The sequence below is a fragment of the Choristoneura fumiferana genome, chromosome 2 (genome assembly GCF_025370935.1).
Source record: "Choristoneura fumiferana chromosome 2, NRCan_CFum_1, whole genome shotgun sequence".
Lineage (NCBI taxonomy): Eukaryota > Metazoa > Arthropoda > Insecta > Lepidoptera > Tortricidae > Choristoneura > Choristoneura fumiferana.
The window spans coordinates 3,266,558-3,277,621 of NC_133473.1; positions in this window are offsets into that span (position 1 = coordinate 3,266,558).

The window sequence follows — 11,064 nt, forward strand, 5'->3', positions numbered from 1 at the left end:
CGCCGCTTCAATAAGGATATGCCGTCCGAGCCACCGCTCTTTAACTACCAATTACTAGCGCTAATAGATCCACGCATCGGCTGCGTGGAGGGGGGACAAATGAAGTCGAAGCCGTGGTGGCCTAGTGGTTTGACCCATCGCCTCTCAAGCAGAGGGTCGCGGGTTCAAACCCCGGCTCGCACCTCTGAGTGTTTCGAAATTCATGTGCGGAATTACATTTGAAATTTACCACGAGCTTTGCAGTGAGGGAAACATCGCGAGGAAACCTGCACAAACCTGCGAAGCAATTCAATGGTGCGTGTGGAGTTCCCAATCCGCACTGGGCCCGCCTGTGATACGATGTTTTCCTTTACCGCAAAGCCCGTGGTAAATTTCAAATGTCATTCCGCACATAAATTGCCAAAACTCAGAGGTGCGAGCCGGGGTTTGAACCCACGACCCTCTGTTTGAGAGGCGAAACACAAATACTAGGTCTTGAAATAATCAAAATGACTAAACAGTGAAACTTGCTGTCCTTCTGCTTTTTTTTCTAAATAAAAATTACAATAAACTACAGGATGGTACTGAAATCGTGAAGTTCTATTATTTAATTTTATGTAAAAAATATCTTGAAACATTTACTAGAATCAATATTACTCTATCACAAAGATAAATACACTCAACGGCACAAAATTTGGCCCACGTTTCATACAAAATGACCTATTCTTCATACATTTGAGGGCCAGAGTTTTTGCCGCTCAGTATATTTAGATTGAGGTTATTATTTTGCCAAGAATTTTCACTGAAGAATGCTGAAAAAGTGAGCGAGGCGTGGAGGTAAACAACAGGGGGTAAAATATCTGACATTAGTGTTAATAAGTTTTTCAGGAAATGTTTTTGTTTTGTTTGCCTTAAAATAGTGGAAATCCACATCTCGGCCTACATACGTCCCACTGTTAGGGCCTCCTCTCAGAATGAGAGGGCTTGGCCCGTAGTTCCCATGCGGGCCCAGTGGCCATTGGTAACTTCACATACTCTTCTCTTCTTCTTCTTCAGCCCATAGCCACCCAATGCTGAGTGTAGGCATCCTGCATTGCTCGCCACTCATCTCGGTCTAGTGCTCTCCTAATCCAGCACCTTCCCGCCACTTTGACCAGGTCGTCGGTCCACCTCATCTCCTGTCTACCAACGTTTCCCCGCCCGGTTCTGGGTCTCCACTTCACACACACCATTGAATTACTTCGTAGATTTCTCACGATGTTTTCCTTCATCGTTAGGCTCGTGGTGCACACTCTAATTCCGAAAAACACAGTCGTGATTTCGTATTTGAATCCACAATCCTCAGCTTGAGAGGTCGTAAGTGAAACCACTGGGACACCATGGCTTCTAATAATACAGCGTGTCTCTGAATATGGGGTCTTAAATTCAAGGTTTGATTCTACTCGCATATAAATAACTAAGCTACTTTTATGATTAGTTATTTGGAGTCTTTTTGTATTTTTTATTTCAACTCCAAATTTGTTACGAGTACATTTCCGGCCATCCCGTAAAACCATATCGAATATACAAACTGAGACATGGATGCACAGAAAAACCTCTTTTTCTGGTTTTACAGCCAGGTTTCTGGTTGGCCAGCGCTGCAAGGCTACTACGAAACTCGAAGTTCGCATCATACCAAGTTCGTATCAAGCCAAGCGAACAGCGCTGAGCGAGTATCGCTGAGCTAGTTTTATAGCTCAGCGAGTCTTATAGCTCTTGTCGCTGCGACAAATGATGTAAGAGCGAGTTCTCGCCGGCAGTGTGAACCGCCAGCGATCAACTATTAATATATGGGTCTCTTTTATTCACACAGGATCTTATATCTTTTGTTCGTTTCTTGAGCGAGAAAATAGTCGATAGCCAATCGTTTCCTCGCCGGCGGTGAGACAACTGCCTAAGACTAATGAATAACTGATGCTTAGAATTCTAAGTAGGCTAGGAACGTTGTTAATATTAAATTTCCTTTTAAGGGATGAAGGAGGAAAAGAAACAAGTTTTCACAAGCTTTTATATAATTTGCAAAGTTCTTTAGTATTAAGTAGTACTTTTGTAATAATAGTAGTAGTAGTACATCTCAAGAGACTCTCGCTAGATGGCTGGATCAAGGACCAGATACAGAAGGCGATACTTCTGGACACGGCACGCATCGTCCGGAGGTTCCTCACTCTGCGGCCCTGACCACCGGTAGCTTGGGCCCTACCCCGTTACCGGCGGCAAACTAGGTAAGGTTTTTATAATATTTTTATTTTGTATGTACTTTTCTGTATTTTACTTTTTAGAGCTATTATAAAAACCTAAACCTAAGAATGAAAGAAAAATAAAGAACATAAATAGCGCAACTACTTTAAAAATAGCCCATACTGTGTATTTCGTGTAGAACAAGCCAGGTGGACAAAAGTCATTATCAAATTAAGATAAATAACATGTTTAGGCCTCCATATTAACTAATTATTTATGACTAACTTTCTAATTCCATGTCATGTAAGAGTGATAAAGTCAAATAATGAGGTTAGAGCAATCACACTATTTAATCATTTGCATTTGTGTGATACGTTCATTCACATCTCTCGTGATTATACATTCGTTTATTAAAAATATTAGTGATGGATCATGTATGTGAGGATGTATACGTACTATATGTTTTTCTTTTACTCAAGTCTTAATACCCATTGCAATAACGCAAAAAATAAACTTAAAAACGTGTCAAAATACGTAACCATTTTTCCACTTTGATAGAGTCGGAAATACCTTCCACCCGTTTCCACACGTCTGGATTTTATATATTGTAGAGCCTTACTTCTCTTACTTACATTTTTATACTTTTCATCCCCCTTTAAATAGTACAACAAATATATTTTTTAGTTTTTCAGTACTTACCCCTGTTTTCGGTGTCAAAGATGGAACTTTTTAAAGAATGGATGAAAAATGTGTAATTTTGTTATTTTATTTTATAAGCAGAATGAAAGATTTTTTAAGTAAATAAAAAAAACATTTATCTCGTAAATATGCCTAATTTCATGAAACTATAACTAAATATTTTAAAATAATCATTAATCGAACTAATGCACTCCAAAAACATCATCCTAGCCCTACGTCCCACTACAGGTCTCCTCTCAGAATGAGAGGGCTTGGGCCGTAGTTCTCACGCGGGCCCAGTGCGGATTGGGAACTTCACACACACGATTGAATTGCTTCGCAGGTTTGTGCAGGTTTCCCCACGATGTTTTCCTTCACCGTATTAGCTCGTGGGTAATTTCAAACTTAACTTCACACATGAATTTCGAAAAACTCACAGGTGTGAGTCGGGGTTTGAACCCACGATCCTCTGCTTGAGAGGCCATATGTCAAACCACTAGGCCACCACGGCTGAACCCAAAAACATACAAAAATAATATTTTGTTCTCCTGGCGGTTTGTTCTACACGAAACGCTGTGATGTGTGTATAATCAAATTAATCAATGTTCGCAATGTCTTTTTGTCCAATATTCCTCTATCAGTGCCTTAAGACGAAAGTATTTAATTTAACCAATGTGTGCTTGCCTTGCATTACGCTGAATGGGGCCCAATTTATACTAATCAATATTTTTTTATATGTATAAATATGTGATATTGATAACCTCCTTTTTTTGAAGTCGGTTAAAAATGGGAAGTACTTGCATTGCGCAGTTTCCAAAAAGCTCCCTTTGCTATTATTATCACACCTACGTGACCCAAATACCTCATTGTAAATGCTAGCTAAAGAAATTTTTGCATAAGTAAAATCCATCATAATAACTTTTGTAACAAGTTGGCCAAGTCTTGATTGCTCTACCGCTTCAATATAAAAAGATTACAGGGCAAATGGATCAAAAGAGCGAAAAACCTTATTATAGAGAAGTACAATGTGATAAAAACCGATCTGTATATTGGCGTAGAGGCTGTAAAACTGCTTATATGCAAAATGAACAATGATACCTATGAACTGTCAGAGGTTTAATTTTATTTTGTCAATGTCAAGTGAGTACAATGGTTCTTATTTTTTTTTCAAAATGATGAAAATGAATAAAACATGATCTGAATCTGAAATCTGAAAATTTTGAATGAACTGTTTTTTTTTTCGAATTCGTATACTTCGCTCAAGCACTATCGGGCACAGTATACTCGTAAATTCGTCCTTTCGGGTAAATTATATTGGTAGGAACTCCTTTATTCGCTACGTGCTATAAATTATGTATTTTATGGGACTTGTACCGAATATGATATTGTTCTGATCCGGAAATTAACATTGCGATCAAAAATAAAGCAGAAAGTGTTTTCAAAATCTAGCAACAAACACTGACCTGGTTTAATTAATGTTTTGCCCATTCTTCTGGATGGTCATGTACTGTTGAATTAAAAGTATAATATTAAAAGTTTATTTGGCGTTTAAGTATTAAAGAGTTATATTGGATAACTGCTACGGCAGTCTATTCCGGAAAAACGGGTGTTCCCTTCTTTCGCAGACAGAAATTTCGTAGAATTTCGTTTCGCAGAAAATGTTTCATATAATATTTGGTCCTTGTATTTTTACTTCGATTATTATTGTTTCAACGACTATTTACTTGAATGAAACATATTTAACAATAATCTCACTTTATTATTTATCAAATTTATCAAATAGTAGAATTATTTTTTAACAAATATTGTTTATTCGATAAAATATATTAGAATATGTTAGAAATAGCTATCAGCAAAGTTGGTTCATTTAGGTTAGGTTAGAACAGTGACCTCGTCGGAAACGACTCGCTACTAGAAAAGTAGGTTAGGTTAGGTTAGAACTGCGACCACATCAGAAAACAAATGGCATGTTTTCTTGGTAGTAAGTTTAATTTTATGAATATTTGATTTGTTATTCTTTCATATGAATATCTAAACAAAAATGTATATTTGTAACAAAAATCAATGATTTAAATTTCTTCAAAGTAAGTGTTCTGCGTATTGATTATTCTATGAAACGATAATACAATTAAAAATTTCTGTTAAACGATATTCTATTAAAATGTTGTCTGTAAAACAATGTACAACCCAAAAAACGAGGAGATAATTTCTAACAATCAGGTGCATTTATGTGATATGCTTGTTTAAAGGTATTAGATACTCGTATGTAGGTAAGTCTCGGGGTTAGTAATAATTACGAGTAAAATTATCAACAACTCTCACGATGTCGTCATTCCACCTAGTGGGAGGTCTGCCAACGCTTCCTCTTTCGGTTCGCGGTCGCCACTCGAGAACTTTTCTCCCCAACGGTTATTTGTTCTTCGAGTGATTTGGCCCGCCATTGCCACTTTAACTTCAACTTGCGGGCAACCGGTGGATGCAAGTCGCGAGTTGTCGTTTTAAGGGGAGGCACGTCTTCGATTTGATGATAAAATTGTCAAGTTCAAAATATTTGGTCTCACTTTTGCTGGTGTGGTTTTCAGATATCGTTAGGTATTTGATTATTGTGAGAGAGAAAAAAATAGAATGTACGGGATTAATAAAACAAATAAATGTACGGAAAATTTGTATATTGAGGGAGGATTATACTTGCAAAGGTGAGGTTAACGTACGGGTTCACACGATTAGGCTACGATGTGTTTCCATTACACAAAGCTAATGGCAGATACGAGAAACAAGAAAAACAATTTTTTTTTGCTATTTGACAGGATATAATGTTAGGTAAATATTATAACAGAAACTAAACAGTGTCATGAAAATTATTCATTTTCCTTGTTATTTTACAAATGGATAGTGTCCTGGGTATAAAACATTATTAATATTATTACAATAAAATTGATCTGTCAGTTTGATAAAAAAATATCGATACTTAGGTAAGTATTTTTTCCTTTGTCAATCAAACGAAAAAATACGATAAGGCATGTGTCAATGTCCTTTCTAATTAAAAGGTGATGTCACACCACAGGTGTATTTTTATTTTTTGTTTACCTAATTAAAACTAGGTGGTCAAATATACTCGTACTTACTCGTACTATGTAAATTATGTAGATCTATTCCCTAATTAATTTTTGAAGATTTTATATTTTTACCGGTTTTTTCTTCCAACTATGCTCTTATTTCATCATAACCGCACTAAATACCCAGCACAAAGCGGGACTTTTCTGCTCTTGAGCAGAAAAAAATTATGAAAATCCTTTATTGCATTGTTTTAGATTTTTTTTTTAATTGCACCACCAAAGAGGTAACACAAGTATTTTTGCTTTAAAATAAGCCTGCATAGTATAAAAAAATCAAGTGTTAGGTTGTTCAACCTGACGGTCTTATGAACTTTGTCTGATTGCGTACAAAAATGGTTTTTTTTTTTTTTTTATTCAACTGGATGGCAAACGAGCAAGTTGCTACCAATCCTACCAAAAACAATAATTAGCCGTATATTTAAAAAAAAGGCTTTGTGTGTTTAGTTGGCCAACCTGGCGCCCATCCGAAATTTGACAGATCGCGGGTAAAAATATCTCCTACTGGTTACTAACTCTGCCAAAAAAAGAAAAAAAAAACAAATTGGCGGGAACTATGTGAATTTTCCGTGGGCATTTTTTGAGAGTGCGAATGTAAACTTACAAAAATGGAATCATCGAGTGCTAGTGACATTTCTTTCCTATTTGGCATTTATTTATCCACGAAGACGCGTGATTTTGTCAAATTTAACCATTAATGACATTGTAATAAGAACCACGGCACGCGTCATAGTGAATGACTCTACCTATAGTTTAGCATGAGTTTTTTTTCGTCTACTATTCCTGTAATAGTTGAAAGAAAAACAGATTATGCACGTCGCATTAAGTAATTTATATTGCCCTCGTGCTTTTTAAAGCCCTCGCTAACGCTCGGGCTCCAAATCAGCACTCGGTGCAATAATAAATAACTTTCTCCTTGGTGCAACAATCTACTATCGTTTCGTTTTAATGACACCATGTAACCCTTAAATGTATGTATTTATGTAACCTTTTTGTTTTTCCTTTTTGTACAATAAAGAGTATAAACAAACAAACACACCAAAACAAAATGTGCCGTATTTTTTAAACGGTTTTTTTATCTTGCCCTGTTTATTTATTTATTTATTTGGGTCAAATCTTGGAAGCTAAATTTGACTCACTTCCAGTGGTCGGATTGACTTGAAATTTGGCATAATTATGTACATCTGGTGACAATAATCATCTGGTAGTGACATCCTGGTGATCCAGCCAGAATCGCCTCGGCAGGAGGGAACTCCTCAATGGTTAATGGCATCGATTTGGAATTTGGTACAAAAATGTAGTTTGGTTAGAAGACAACGCAAAAACAGTCAACAAAAAGTAAAGTCAGTAAAAAAAAAGCTTGTAGTATTAAACATGATTTTTAAACAAAAACATGTTTTATTTTTAGTAGAATAGCGTTATCTATGAATATAAAATAAAAATCTAATATAGCTGCCAACAAAATGGCAGATTAATTTTTCTTTCCACAACCCCAACAATATGGGTATCAAAAAATAAAAGTAGACTATGAAAAACAAAAACTAAAAACCTGAAAATAAAAAATGAGTATTTTTTTTTAACTTAACGGTTTTTATTGAACAATAGATTAAAATGATGTAGACAATGTATTAAAACCTACAAAAATATTCGGTAGGTCTTAAGTACCAGTCATCACACCACTCTCCTCATCAATCTAGGGCATTGAACAAATAAAAAAATAAAAATCGTTGAGCGCGCCTAACCTGCGTAAATACGTAAATAGCATTTACATATATTATGATATAGCGGTTGACTTGATAGAAATTTTACGCGCCCAACGCTTTTATTTTTTTGTATGTTCAATGCCCTAGATGAGGAGAATGGTGTGATGACTGGTACCTACCTAAGACCTACCGATTTATTTTTTAAGCTTTGAGTACCTGCATTGTCTTAATATTTTTTTTTAATAAAACCGTTTTAGTTCAAAACATTTTTTACTTACTCATTTTTTTTCAGCTATGGAACCATGCACGACGGCAGCTAAGTAATAATATATTTAATCCATTGTTTCCTTTCCTTTTTTATCCAATGGAGTAAAAGTCGGAATCACAATTCATTTTTAACTTAACACAATGGCTGGGGTTCACTCGTTATTCTTTGTAAAGTATATGGTATTATTAGCAATAAAGTGTGCCAAACATGAGACAGACTCGTCCAGACAAGTTTAAAAGAAAGAAAAAACATAAAACTGCACTTCATAAAGTTTCTAAGAAACACAGTGCCTATTGCTACAAAACTACAGCTCATTTTTTAGGGTTTCGTACCCGAAGGGTGCCAACGGAACCCTATTACTGAGACTCCACTGTCTGTCTATCTGTCTGTCTGTCCGTCTGTAACAGGGCTCTATCTCTTGAGCCGTAATAGCTAGGCACTTGAAAATTTCACAGATTATGTATACCGCGACAACAACAAATCATCGTCATCATCATCATGTCAGCCGAAAGACGTCCACTGCTGGACATAGGCCTCCCCCAAGGCTCTCCACTCAGACCGGTCTTGTGCTTTCCGCATCGACCGCGATCCCGCGATCTTACCCAAGTCGTCGCTTCATCTTGTTGGAGGCCTACCGACAGCTCGTCTCCCGGTCCGCGGACGCCATTCGAGAACCTTCTAACCCCATCGGCCATCAGTCCTGCGAGCAATGTGCCCCGCCCACTGCCACTTTAGTTTAGCAATTTACAACAACAAATACTAAAAATAAAATTAAGTTACAAATTAAAGGGGGTCGTCATACAAGAAACGTGTTTCATTCGGCGGTTTTTGATTGCTAGGCTGCCAAGATGACGGCCGTCAGTTGCTAGGGGCAACGCCCGTGACCCTATGTTGCTTAATGTTTAACTACTTATTAATTTGCGATCTTATTAGTGGCATTTTATGAAACCTTCGATAATTATAATAAATGTCTCTAAGACCGTGGTTTATTTTTTTGTGCAGCATTAACCATTGCATGTTGGTTCACGTAAAAAGAAATGGCGTTTAAAGTGCACCGATATCATGTTTTCTTTTTAATTATAGTCTAAATTTAATTAATTAACTAATTTGTGACATTAGTTTAATTTTGCTTATTAACTTAGAATTAAATGTATTTAAATTTGGACCTATGTTGTTCTTGAAAATAAATGAATTATTATTATGACTAAATAACAATTAATGATCCACATACCTCCGCACTCACAGCTGCTTTATTTTATTGTTTTTTACACAAAAAATATCCGTTATAATTTATACTAAGTATCACTATTTATTTACAAGGTCAAAATTAAAAATCAGGTTAATATTTATTCACTAATTCATAATAAGTACGCGCCGTTCGGCCGAATTACTGCATTCAGCCACTTTTTTTTTCTGCCGCGGGCGCCGCGGCGCATGGCAAGAGTCTAAAGCGCTATTCAGCCTCCGACAGGGCGACAGCCAAAGAGGATGAGAATTTAAAATTGTTCTTTATTTAAAATACTTGCACCTAGTGCTTACATTTTGGGGATAATAATATGTTTTTATTAACTTGTAATGTAATGTAACTAGTTATGTTTGTTCAGGTGGAATTAATATTTCAACTTAAATTTGAAGTGGATATCTTCAACCGATTGAGCTGAAATTTTGCACGCATGTAGTGACACTACTCTTTTTAAATTAATGTCTAAGGTTTTCACAGCTCTTGTTTTTATGAAAATTCTGTAAATTATCGTATAAAAGTGAGTACTAAATTATAATGTTAACCAATGTCAGACAAGTCGTCCTGTCCTGATCGCCATTTTTCATCATAATCCCTTCAGTTTTTATTGCGTGATTGAGTAACAAGCATCCAAGCATCTTTACAAACTATCTCATTGTACGAGTGCGTACCCGCGGTTTCACACGCGTAAACCATTAGTTCCGGCAGTTGAATTGAAATTCCGATATTTGACTAAATTGGCCTCCCACCAGGTGGACAGACGACTTCGTGAGAGTTGCGGGAAACCGGTGGATGCAAGTGGTGAGTTGTCGTTCATTGTGGCGTTCTAAGGGGGAGGCCTTCGTTCAGCAGTGGACGTCTTCCGGCTGATGATGATGATGGTGATGATGATGATGATGACTGAATTGACACGGGAATTTCCAAAATTTTCACTTTAGATTTCATTAACGCTGCGTATAAAAAACCCGCGCCAAAATTCATGTTTGAGAATTTACCCCGGAGGAAGCAGCTAGTCTGCAACGAGGTGTGATTCAACTCGTTTCCTCCTAACTCTTTGGACTGTCTGGTTTAGCACACATTCCAAGAGCATGTCAGACATGCCCAGGATAGGGTTCCGTAGCCATTACGAAAAAATCAGGTAATATTTTTCAAAGGATTTCGTATTGCGTACGGAATCTTTCATGTTTAGGTATATTTTATACATGAACTAAAAGAATTTCTTTGCTCGCCCGCGACCTTATGATAGCTAAATTTATGCAAGATATGCATGTTCATGCAGGTCCTCCTCCTCGACACTGTAAGAATACACACAAATCACACAAACCCATCTATCACCACCAGCACACTACACTTACCGCTATAATTTTCCTTGTAAATTTGATATATCTACTACCATTTTGATTTTTTTCAAATTTTTCCGCCCGACAGTTTAGATTTTAGAGGGGGAGGGGGGACGCTCGATTTTAATGAAAATTTGCACCTTAAAATTTAATATTTCGCAAACAGATTACTGAATAGAAAAATCGTCGTAACAACCTCCAATGGTTTTAAAAGACCTAATTAACGATACCCCACACTATATAGGGTTAGTCGAAAAAAAAACACCCTCACTTTACGGGAGTATACCCTAAGGTACGGTAAGGGGATAATACGGTACGGTAAGGTACGGAGGGTACCCTAAAAAAATTTTTTTTTTTTCGTTTTTCCACTTTGTCGGCGTGGCTGATATGTATATTCATGCGAAATTACAGCTTTCTAGTACTAGGTATCAGTCTCTGAGTTTAGCCGCGGACGGTCAGACGGACAGACATGGCGAAACTATAAGAGTTCCTAGTTAACTACGAAACCCTAATAATAAAATTGTAA